This window comes from Triticum dicoccoides, chromosome 3B (genome assembly GCF_002162155.2).
Source record: "Triticum dicoccoides isolate Atlit2015 ecotype Zavitan chromosome 3B, WEW_v2.0, whole genome shotgun sequence".
In the NCBI taxonomy this organism is placed as follows: Eukaryota; Viridiplantae; Streptophyta; class Magnoliopsida; order Poales; family Poaceae; genus Triticum; species Triticum dicoccoides.
Window position 1 is genome coordinate 333,556,257 of NC_041385.1, and position 12,313 is coordinate 333,568,569.

The following is a 12,313-nucleotide window of genomic DNA, read 5'->3' on the forward strand; positions in this document are numbered from 1 at the left end:
ATCTGGCGTAGATTTCGAGGCGGGCAGGAGCTCGCCGGAGTTGGAGCCGAGGGAGCCTCCGACGAGGTCGAGGAAGCGCCAGGGAGGATGGGGATGCCGGATCTGGGCGGTGCAGGCCCGGATCTGGCCGGAGTTGGCGCCGAGGAGCGGCGGGGCTTGGCCGGCGGCGTAGGGCACCGGGTGGCGGCGCAGACGAGCAAGGGCGACGGCGGCGATGGCGACTTGACGGCGGGGACTAGAGGAGCCGCGGGGCTCCCGCGGGCTAGCGGCGGCGCGCGGAGGTGCGGCCCCGGCGAGGGAGGCGGCGTCGGGCGGCGTGGCACACGGTGGCGGGAAAGCGGGGCCGGGCGGCGCGGCGGCGCACCGGCGGTGAGGCGGCGGAGGGGCGCCAGCGCGGGGCGAGGCAGGGTGCAGGAGGCGCAGGCGCGATCCGGGGCGCTCGGGCCCGGGGCTTCGGCGGCGGGCTTCGCGCGGGCTGCGCCTGGGCCTGCAGGGCCGCGGCGGTGGGGAAGAGAGAGAGGAGGCGCGGGGGACACGTGGCGGCGGCGGATTGGTTGGAGGGCGGCTGCGGACATGTTCGTCGGCGGGGGAGATGTGTCCGGCGGCGCGGAGGGGAATTGATCTAGGGTTAGGGTGGATTTGATCCGAAATTTCGGGGGAGGGGGTGTTTATATAGGTAGATGGAGCTAGGAGAGTCCAAATGAGGTGCGGTTTTCGCCCACACTATCATGATCAAACGACCGAGAGCATGGAGGGGTTTGGATGGGCTCAAGGCTGTGGTGAAGAGGGGCTGGGCTGTAAAGAGAGAGGGGTTTTGGGCTACGCGGTTAATCGTTGGGGCATCAAACGACCTCCAAATGGAACGAAATTTGACGGGCGGTCTACCGGTGCTATACCAAGGTCACTTGGCAAATCTCGGTCAATTCCGAGAACGTTTCTCTCCCGCTCACAAAATAAGGTCTGAGAGGTGCGACGGGCGCGTGCGAGTGTGTCTGTGCTCAGAACGGACAACGGGGAGAACTTGGAGGACCCGAACGGATGCATGTTTTGAAAAACGTGGAGATGAAATGCAGATGATGACATGGTAAAATGCAACACACAAGCAAGTGACATGGCAACAATAACGAATAGCTGGAAGACACCTGGCGCATCAGATCTGGGGCGTTGCACGTCGGTGGTCCATGGGGATGACCATAGGATACTCCACATCAAAGAGGGTGAAGGACGCATACCACGTTTTGTTGTGATCATTTTGGCGGCTGATGGGGCTCAAATGGAGTTCGTATGGCCAAATTATGGTCCTTTTGTGGATAGTGCATCGGGGGACAGACCGTGAATACAACTTTCAGGGTAAGTTGATCGCTCTGACGAGCCATCTTGCAACATTCGAAATGCCCTATAATTTTTGGTGTGCATAAACATAATGAGGAAGAGCTGTTATGTACTTTATCATTAAGAATACTGGATCTGCTTGTGAAAAGTGAGGGTGGTAGCGGGGTGGGTGACAGACCATGTAAAGCATGAATTCTTGGGTTTTGATGCAATGAAGAGCCTCCTCCTTCTGTCCGCACTAAACCTGCAGTCTGTCTGGTTTGAAAATGGAAGGATGTTGCATTGCGGTATGTTTATTGTCCATATATCTGTTCATAGGTTACCTCATAGAAGGGTGGTAGAGTACACGTCAAAGATAAAATCATCAGAAACATAGTTTTACAACCTGGATCAAGCCCCCGAAATGTTGTCGACGCCATGAAGAGGGCGATGGACACATACCACGTTTCGTTGTGACTGTTTTGGCTGCTGATGGAGCTAAAATGGTGTTCGTATGGCCAAATTGTGGTCCTTTTGCGGATATAACATCAGGGGATAGACCGTGCATACAAGTTTTAGGGTAAACTAATCGCGCTGACGAGCCATCTTGCACCATTAGGAATGCTCTATAATTTTTCGTGTGCATAAACATAATGAGGAAGAGCTATTATGTATTTTACCATTTAAGACTATTGGATCTGCTTGTGAAAAAGTGAGGGTGGTAGCGGGGTGGGTGATAGACCATGTAAAGCATGAATTCTTGGGTATTGATGCAACGAAGAGCCTCCTCCTTCTGTCCTTACTGAATCTGCAGTCTTTCCGCTTTGAAAATGCAAGGATGGTGGATTGCTCTATATATTATTGTCCATATATCTGTCCGTTTGTCAGCACACCGAAGGGTGGTAGAGTACACGTCAAAGATAATACCATCCGAAACTTAGTTTTGCAACCTGGATCCGGCCCCCGAAATTTTGTCGACATCAACGAAGAGGGCGATGGACACATACCACATTTCATTGTGACCATTTTTGCGGCTGACGGAGCTCAAATGGAGTTCGTATGGCCAATTGGTCCTTTTGTGGATACAACATTGGGCGACAGACCCTGAATACAACTTTCAGGGTAAGTTGATCGGGCCGACGAGCCATCTTGCACCATTCGGAATGCCCTATATTTTTTTGTGTGCATAAACATAATGAGGAAGAGCTGTTAAGTACTTTATCATTTAAGAATAATGCATCTGCTGGTGAAAAAGTGAGGGTGGTAGCGGGGCGGGTGAGGGACCATGTAAAGCATGAATTCTTGGGTTTCGGTGCAAAGAAAAGCCTCCTCCTTCTGTCCTTACTAAACCTAAAGTCTTTCTGGTTTTGAAAATGGAAGGATGGTGCATTGCTCTATAGGTTATTGTCCATACATCTGTCTATGGGTGAGTTCACAGATGGGTGGTGTCGTGGTTCTAAGTCTGACAGTAGAATAGGGGGGTAGGAATGGAGAGGCAAGATCCTAGCTATGGAGTAGTTGTATACGCGAGAGGTTTACGAGTTTAGGCCCTTCTCGGAGGAAGTAATAGCCCGGAGGCGGTCGACTGTATTATGTGCGTATGAGTTATAGGGGTGCGAACCCTTTACACTGAGGAGGGGGGTGGCTTATATAGAGTCTGCCAGACCCCTCCAGCCCTCAGTTATGCAGGGTTTAAGGTACATTAAGATCAAGCGTTACTGGTAACGCCACAAATAAAGTGCTATGATGACCATAAAAGCTACTTAATGACAGACCGTTTGCATGCAGAGTGACTCTAGGTCTCGTGGCAGTCGAGTGGTTGGCCTCATGGTCGAGTGTCTTCAAGTCCGTCGAGTGGAATACTTCCGGGTCGACTGAAAGGTGGTTTCTTCTAGAGATGTCCTTGGGGAGGGTATCTTGGATAGGTCCATGACCCTACCCTAGGTACATGGCTTCATCTTTAGCCCCCGAGTGGATCAAGGTTTGATTGGGGAAGGAGTTGAACATACTTCCGACCCATTTTTGTGCTATGAGTATGTCTTGTTCTGGGTCAATGAACTTAGGTGACAAAACCAACTTCTTTTTCAGTCGCATTGATCCATTCTTTGTATCCGTCGAGTGAATTTCTTTACTTGGAGAACTCCGAACAACCGAGCAGAGGAAATCTTCCGTCTGACGAGTTGCTCTACAACTCGCGAATTTAGCAGGATTCGAATTTTGGGAAGCGCGCGGGGTGGAGGAGGCCGCAGTAATCGGACGGGATAAGGCAGGAACGCCTCGATCTCCGTGCCACCTTTTTCGCCACGTATCACGTGCGCGACTATTGCGGGATTTGATAGGATCGCCCGGGCCTACAAGTCAGTCACTCGGAAGTAAACTCATATAAGGCCCCAGACGGGGGTTTTTGAACAGTGCGCTCTCATTTCTTCCTCTCTTCCTTAGACTTATCCACCGCGTTCGCCCCTGTCTCAGTGCCGCTGCTCTGCGTGCGTCTCGCCGGCGATGATGGCGAAAGAGAAGACAACGGCCATGGAGCGGGCGAAGAAAGCGATGACGAAGGCGAAGGGAAGGGCGACAAGTTGGGGCGGATCTTCATCGAGGGCCGGCCTGCCGCAGGGCTGGATCCAGGGCGACTGGATCTGCTCGACGATTCGTCAAGAAGACCTTGACGACCTGGCCAATGGAGGACTGATCCCCCATGGATCGGCGCGGCTCCCGGGGAAGGAGTCTGAGCCGCAGCCTCAGGAGGGTGAGGTCGTTCTCTTGGCCACCCATGTCGACCGTGGGTTTTCTTTGCCGCCTCAACCTTTCTTTCGAGGATTTTTGAATTTCTTTGGGGCGCAACTCCACCACTTCACACCCAACACCATCATGTACCTTGCTGCTTTCGTGTCTTTGTGCGAGAATTTCTTGGGTTGTCGGCCTCATTGGGGTCTTTTCAAGCACATTTTCACCTATCACTCCCAAACGGTGAAAAAGGCCAATCCGAGTGACAAGAGAACACAAGTGATTCAGATGTGTGGGGGTCTTGGGGTTCAAATGAGGGGGAAAAGTTCTTTTCCATCCATGATCTTACCCGACTCGGTCCGTGGATGGCAGTCGACCTGGTTCTACTGCAAAGACCAGCCGACGCCAGGGCAGTCGACCGGGCTCCCTCCTTTTTCCATGGACCGAGTGAGGAAGCCTTCCTCTTTGAAGGTGATCCCGGAAGAGAAGCCGCATGTTAAGGTGCTGGTCGAACGTGTTGTCCAGCTTATCCGTGACAGGGTGACCGGCATGGACCTCTTGGATATCTTCCTCCGACGATGCATCCAGCCGCTTCAAGATCGAGACCATCCGATCTGGTTGTATTCTGGCACTGAGGACACCACTCGGATCCACCCGGAGGAGGTCGAGGATGCCACGCTGGAGAGGTGGCTGGCGAACATCACAGGGAACAGAGACAACCCCCGAGGAGCCAGGAGGATTCCTCCACTCGACCAATCATACGAAGTAGACCAGGTCCAATTATGCATCTCTGGCTGTGATCCTGCCTTCCTCATTCTGTTTGCTTAAAATCAATCGACTGACTTTTGCCTTGTTTGTTGTCTTCCAGGCTACCACTGAGATGTACTCGATGCCCAACGGGGCGCAAGAACAGGTCGAGGAGGAGGAGGCAAGCGGAGGCGAAAGTGAGGAGTGCCAATCCAACGGTGAGGGGGAAGAGGATGACGACGGCTCCAGTGAAGAGGAGGAGGAGGAAGTCGATCCTCCTCGCATGGAAAGGCGATCCAAGCTCACCCACGACCCCGCGAACGAGCATGGCAAAGCGACTGCGCCTGTTGGGCAGTCGTCAAAGCGCCCTCGGACGACTTCTCCGGCGCCGACTGAAAAAGCGCCAAAGCATCCACGAGCAGCGTCATCAAAGCCGCCAAAGGCCTTGCCCAAGATGAGAATGACCATTCCCACCATTTCCGGGTAACAACAGAACTTGTGTTTTCTCATTTAGCATGGACAGACTTTTGGTCGACTCATTGACTAACCGACTGGTTTCTGAAATCCCTCCGAGACCTCCGCCAAGAACGAAGACCAGGAAATGGAAGACGCTGCCACCTCCAACCTTGGTACGATCTTTGTAGTTTCACTTTTGGTCGATTGGATTTTCGATTTTAACTTCGGACTTTTCCTGAAGCTCCTCCTCATGTCATTGATCTCCCTGATGATGACGACGAGGCGCCACTGAGGCCGAGGAGGAATAGAAAGGTGCCGGCTGGCAAGACCGCTCAGGTTGCATCAGTGCCTGAGACACTAGTTCAGGAGGGTGGTAACATCACTCGGACTTCCGTGTCCTTCGCTGTGCCACTGACGAGTGCTCGACCTTCGTCATCGACTGCTGACCCACCTTCCCTTTTCACCACACACCATGTCCCAGAGGACCAAGCAGGTGCTGCTAAGGAGGCTATACGCCAGGCGGGGATCATGATGGAGCAGGTGAAGGCAATCCGGGAAGCCAGCCAAGCGACCTATGATGCTAGCTCAGCCCTTCAGAGCAACGTCCAGGTAAGTTGGTCACCGCTTGTTCTGTTAGGATATGCTATCTGAAGACTTTTTTTTTCGAAGATCTTTGTATCTGTATACCCACTGGGTGTGTCAATTGAATTTTTGGATTGGTGGGGGCACGCTGAGTGCACCCACTGGGTGTAGTCCCCAAGACTATGGTGGACAGCTGGCAGTCGACTGTAGTCTTTGTATTTTGAATGTCCTCAGTCTAACTTCTTCACTCGGTCTGGTCGGACCATGTCGAATGGAATCTTGGAACCAGTGGGGGCACGCTGAGTGCACCCACTGGGTGTAGTCCCCGAGACCATGGTCGACTGCTGGCAGTCGACTTAGGTCTAAAGAACCTATTTTTTTGGGTAGATAATGATGAGACCATGGTTGACTGCTGGCAGTTAGCTATAGTTTTAGGATCATAACCTCTTTGTCTCTTTCGTCCGACTGGTCGGACCAAGTCGGAAGAACCAGTGGGGGCACACTGAGTGCACCCACTGGGTGTAGTCCCCGAGACTACTGTTGAATATTTTGATTCGGCTGTAGTCTTAGAAATGTTATGATTTTTCTCTTAGTCACTCGGAAGCAACCTATCTTTGATGTCTGTCGACTGACCCTTCGCGGAAATCTTGTGAGCTTGTGGCTCGCTATACTGAATTGGAAAACAAGCATATCCAGCTCAACCTTGACTTGAAGCTTGTTCAGGAGAACTTTAAGAAGGCGAAAGATGAAGCAAAAGGTATGGTTGGTGAGAATCTTGACGACTGTCTTTATCTTTCTGCCCATTCCTGATTCTGATCTCATTGTCACTTTGCAGATAAAATGAAGGAGGCTCTAAAGAAGAAGGACCATGACCTCGCCGAGGCGCAGAAGGCGGCTTTGAACAAAATGAAGCTTGAGGAAGAAAAACTGGCTTCAGTCGGTAAACATGAAGAGGAGAACGCCAATCTGAAAGCTGCTCTCGACGCGGCCAACAAGGAGGTCAGCCGTCTGAAGAATGATAAGATAGCTCTGAGTGACAAGGCTAGCGAACTGGCGGGGAAGAAGAACGATCTGGAGGCTTATCTGGAAGGGCTCGCCAAGAAGTTATTCATCATGCTTGAAGGTAATCTCTTCTATCCGACTGACTTGTTATCATCGACTCATCATAGAACTATTGGCTTAACTTCGAATTGTGTTTACAGAATTCTCCAAAACTTTGAGGAGGAGACCAGTCGAGTGGAGACAAGCTTGGACCCCATTAACTCTCCTGTGAAGGATGAAGCCGCTATGAACGTGCTCCGACTGGAGTCTCGTGTTGCTGGAGTTGTTGACTACCTTGCTCGACGGAAGGTTGCGGTGTCGCGAATCGACACGACACTCTGGACGGAAGAGACGCTTCAAAATGACCTCGAGTCTCTAATGACTTGACTGAATGAAGTTGTAGGTCGAGTGCAAGAATGGAAGAAGTCTTCTGCCAGGTGCGGTGCTGATGTTGCTCTGTCTCTGGTCCGTGTTCATTGCAAGGATGCGCGAGAGGACAAGCTAGCGCCCATCAAAGTGGCAAATACCAAGAGGCACGACTTCCAATATTTCATGGAGACCTTCATTGCTGCTGCCATTCGGATTGCTGACGGAATCAACTTGGACCAGTTTGTCGCACCTTCCAGTCCTCCACCTGAGGAGTAAGAAAAACTTCTATGCTTCGCCTTAAATTTGCCTCGGAATGCCGAGTGGTTTTGTAACCAATAAACTTTTACAGGCTTGACGCCTGAGCACTTCTGAATCCGTAGGATGTTATCTGAACTTGGCTTATCGTTGAATATGCTTGCATTTGCCTTCGAGCGAACTTTGTTCTTCACTCGGAATACACTTTAATGCTTGAGACGCAGCTCTGAGGTGGAAAAATCCAGTCGACCTGCACTTCATCGCTCTTGCAGGTACGGATGGAGCACAGATTGCACTCGACCTGCATCCTTGCAGATCAGGATGGAGCGCACGTTGTATCTGTGACGTAGCTCTGAAGGAGAAGGTAGCAGTCGACCTGCACCTCGTCGTCCTTGTAGAGTGCACATTGTATTTGTGGCGTAGCTCTGAAGGAGAAGGTAGCAGTCGACCTGCACCTCGTCATCCTTGCAGACGCACATTGTATTTGTGGCGTAGCTCCGAATGAGAAGGTAGCAGTCGACCTGCACCTCGTCGTCATTGCAGAGCGCACGTTGTATTTGTGGCGTAGCTCTGAAGGAGAATGTAGCAGTCGACCTGCACCTCGTCGTCCTTGTAGAGTGCATGTTGTATTTGTGGCGTAGCTCCGAAGGAGAAGGCAGCAGTCGACCTGCACCTCGTCGTCCTTGCGGATCGGAATGGATTTCATACTTAGGCGAGTACTGTACTGCAGCTAAGCCTCCGAGTGGGAGATTTGCTCTCCACTCGGTAGGATTTTCAAACACTTAGGCGAGTACTAGACTGCAGCTAAGCTCCCGAGTGGGAGGGTTGCTCTCCACTCGGTAGGATTTTCAAATACTTAGGCGAGTACTGGACTGCAGCTAAGCCCCCGAGTGGGAGCACTACTAGGGAAAACCCTAGCAGCAGTGCGGGTTTTGTGCTCACTAGTAGCGCGGGAGGGCGCGCTACTAATAAGGTGCTACAACTATTGCTTAGCAGCAGCGCGTGCATGCCCGCGCTACTGCTAGGACAAATAGCTGCAGCATTTGTTCGGTACCACGCTGCTGCTAAGGTAACTACTTGCAGCGTGTTTTCTGTCCATCGCTACTAGTACTTTTTTTTCCATTTCTAGTGTATTTATGGGCCATCGTACAAATATTGATACAATACCAGTTATGAGGTTTACATCATTATGTCCATAATAGTGTGTCAAATGAAGGTGGATTAGGTTCAAGTGGAGGCAATATGTGGTGCATGTCAAAAGTATACTACTAATCCAAACTTGATCTAGTTTGGACTAGTAGTACTTTCGATGTGCACCACATGTTGCCTCCACTTGAATCTAATCCGCCAGCACAAGATATTTAATCATCCTCATAGTCATTACCACCAATAGTATTTATTTCTGTCTAAAAAAACAGTTATTATTTAATCACCACTAACACTAGCTAATAATAATCATCATAGTCATTACCACCAACACTAGCTATTTTATCATCATAGTAATATAGTGTAGCACATCATCATCCTGAAACTCATTTCTAGCTAGCTAATCACTCCTGCAGCTCTCTCTGAGGTAAAATAACAAAAAACATGTATAGCTCTCCTCCTTGATCAAGCTGGAGCATGCAGATGAACCTGTCTCCTAATCATTGGTAGCACATCTGTTTGCTGCCCCCTAGTACTTCTCTACGCTCCCCCATCACATGTTTGGTCCAGTCTTGCACTATTAAGCATCCGTCGCTAATCTTGAATGCACTAAAGTAATCTGTAGGATATCTTGTCCGTAAGCTGATAATACTCATGGTACCTTTAGTGTCGATCCCATAAGGCACAACATTCATCGGGAGTCCCTGTTGAAGAACATCGTATGTTAACATACTTAGCAATGAAGTTTAGTTTCAAAAATAATGTATGGAAAAGATGCACTGATGACAAATAGTAAAAATCTTACCATCCTTCCTAAATAGATGTGATCGTAGTTCATTACGAACACTATTGGTCGCACATTTTCAGTACTAACATTTCTAAATGTAGGAAGAAAATTTGTCTTGACAATATCAAGATCCTCAAGCCATGCAACATAATGACTGAGCTCCTCGCAGTTGAGTTCAGCCCCAAGAAAGTATATGGTCCTGTCTACCAAGCGCTGGACATGTTTGCTTGCACCGAAATAAGCTGACAATACAAATTAGTTGTCAACTATTTTTGAATAAACAATATCGATCAAAGACATAAATATGGTTGAGAAACTTACATAATGGTATAACTGGAGGCGTCTGCACATCGACCCAGATGTCGGTATTACCTTCAATATCATCTTCCGGACGAATATCAAAGGTGATAACCATATCAGGCTCAAATGCATAAGTCTTGCATAGTGCTCGCCATGTTTTGCATCCAAAATAGGTGTAGTCGTCTGAATTGTACAATTTTGCATGGAAAATATAACCATGCTCGGTCTTCAAGTAAACTTTCTTTTCCTCCATACTATGACTGAAACCTAACTTATCCAATACAAAAACTCTTGCATGGCAGGGGATATGCTAGTAGAATAGTAAAAAAATATAAGTGGAAGCAAATGAAGCAGATGTCATGCTTGATTACGAAAAAAGACTTGTCGATGTGACTTACTGTATCCACTTCGAAGTTCTCGTCCAGCTTGATGCTGAAGCGCCTATCATCATCTAGGAAGATTCCGTCGCACAGGCCGCGCTTGTCTTCGCAGTATTTGCAAATACCGAAATCCTTTTCGTCGTCAGACATTTCCTATGTTCATAGTTAAAACATTAATTGAAAATCGATCGAAGACAACTACCAAGATACTCAACACACAAATCCGGGGCACTCAATATTTCCTACATATTCTGGCACAAGTCATGCCAAAATTCACGGAAAAATCCGGCATGACCTTTGCTAAAATAGGACATATCGAGCGCCTGAAATTTGCCGGATTGGAAATGAATCAACACTCCAGCAAAACATAGGCCACTCGGAGGTGTAACCTGCAAACATGACGGGCCACTTGGATATTGAGCAACACAAGATATACATTTCAAAATATCTTATAGGACTCAAATTAGCATGCATTCAATAAGCAAAAGTAAATCATCTCATACGTCCGTACATCGTCGAATATTATCACTAATACATCACGAATAGTGTCATACATATAACATCACTAATACAACTAAAACCCTAGCACACGACGAGTATCGGCGCGGGCGGTGGACACCCACAGAGAAGGAACCATCACGGGATCATAGCTCCAGTGAGATCCCCGGAGAACCTGCCAGGTACTGGAGAACAACCTGTGCTCCAACGCAAACAAGTAGCGACGGACGTGCGCGTCCTCCTCACTAACATGGTGACGCAGGACCTCCGCGGAGTCCTCGAGCCTCTCGATCGTCACTGGCCCACACGACCGCCACCAAAGAAGGTTCGGGTCAACGACAGGCTGGCTCCTCACCAACCTGCGCCCCCCGGTAGGTAGCGCCTCCCAGTACCACCCCGGCGGAGCCCAGTCCCGGACATGGCCGATATGGTCAAGCAGGTGTCGTCCTCCGCCGACTCGACGACGAGGATGCGGGATAGGCATCGTCGACGTCGAGGCGGGAAAAAATTGCTTTAAATAAAAATTATAAACAAGTTCTTACTAACTAGTTCTATTAATTCAACTAGTTCTTACTAAAAATAAACTTAATATAAATAAAAATATTCTACTACCTAATTACTACCTAGTTCTTAATATGCAACTAAAATAAACTTACTATAAATAAAAATAAACTTAATATGCAACTAAAATATAAAGAAACCCTAGGCAGAGGTAGGGGAGAGGGAGGAGCGGGCGTGCTCACCTCGGGTGACTGCGACGAGGGAGGGGCAGGGCGGCGTCGAGGTCGGGGCGGCGTCCGGGACAGCGTTGAGGTCAGGGGAGGGGGTGGGGGCGGCGTTGAATCTGGGGTCGGGGCGGCGTTGAGGTCAGGGGCGGCGGCGGCGTTGAGGTCGGGGGTCGGGGCGGCGTAGAGGGTGCGGAGAGAGTTGGATTTGGGGGAAAGTGGCGTGGGGAAAGACGAACCCCGTGGTTAAGTCAGAAGTAGCAGTAGCGTGTTCCGGGAAAAGCGCTGCTGCTATCTTAGCTACATCGTGTTCTCTGATACACGCTACTGCTACTCCTTTCTCTTCTTTCCCTTTTCCATTTAGTTTTCTTCACATTTTATTTGTTTCCTTTCACCTTATTCTATTTCTTTCATTTTCAATTACCTTTCCATTTAATTTTATAACCTTTAGCAGCAACGAGTTTATATTAAAATGCGCTGCTACAAACGACGTAGCGGTAGCGCGGTTCGTCATAGATCGCTACTACTATGTGTAGCCTATGGGCTAAGCCATGGGAATTTTAGTAGTAACGTGTGTTCAGCAAGACGCGCTACTGCTAGATCTTTATCTGCAGCGCAGTTTCGTCTGGCGCGCTACTGCTAATTAGCACCAGCATGCTTTTCTGACCCACGCTACTGCTAAAGTTCTGTGTATAGGGTTTTCCCTAGTAGTGGAGGTTTGCTCACCACTCGGTAGGATTTTTTAAACTTAGGCGAGTACTTGGACTGCAGCTAAGCCCCCGAGTGGGAGGTTTGCTCACCACTCGGTAGGATTTTTTAAACTTAGGCGGGTACTTGGACTGCAGCTAAGCCCCCGAGTGGGAGGCTGGCTCACCACTCGGTAGGATTTTTTAAACTTAGGCGGGTACTTGGACTGCAGCTAAGCCCCCGAGGGGGAGGCTGGCTCACCACTCGGTAGGATTTTTTAAACTTAGGCAAGTACTTGGACT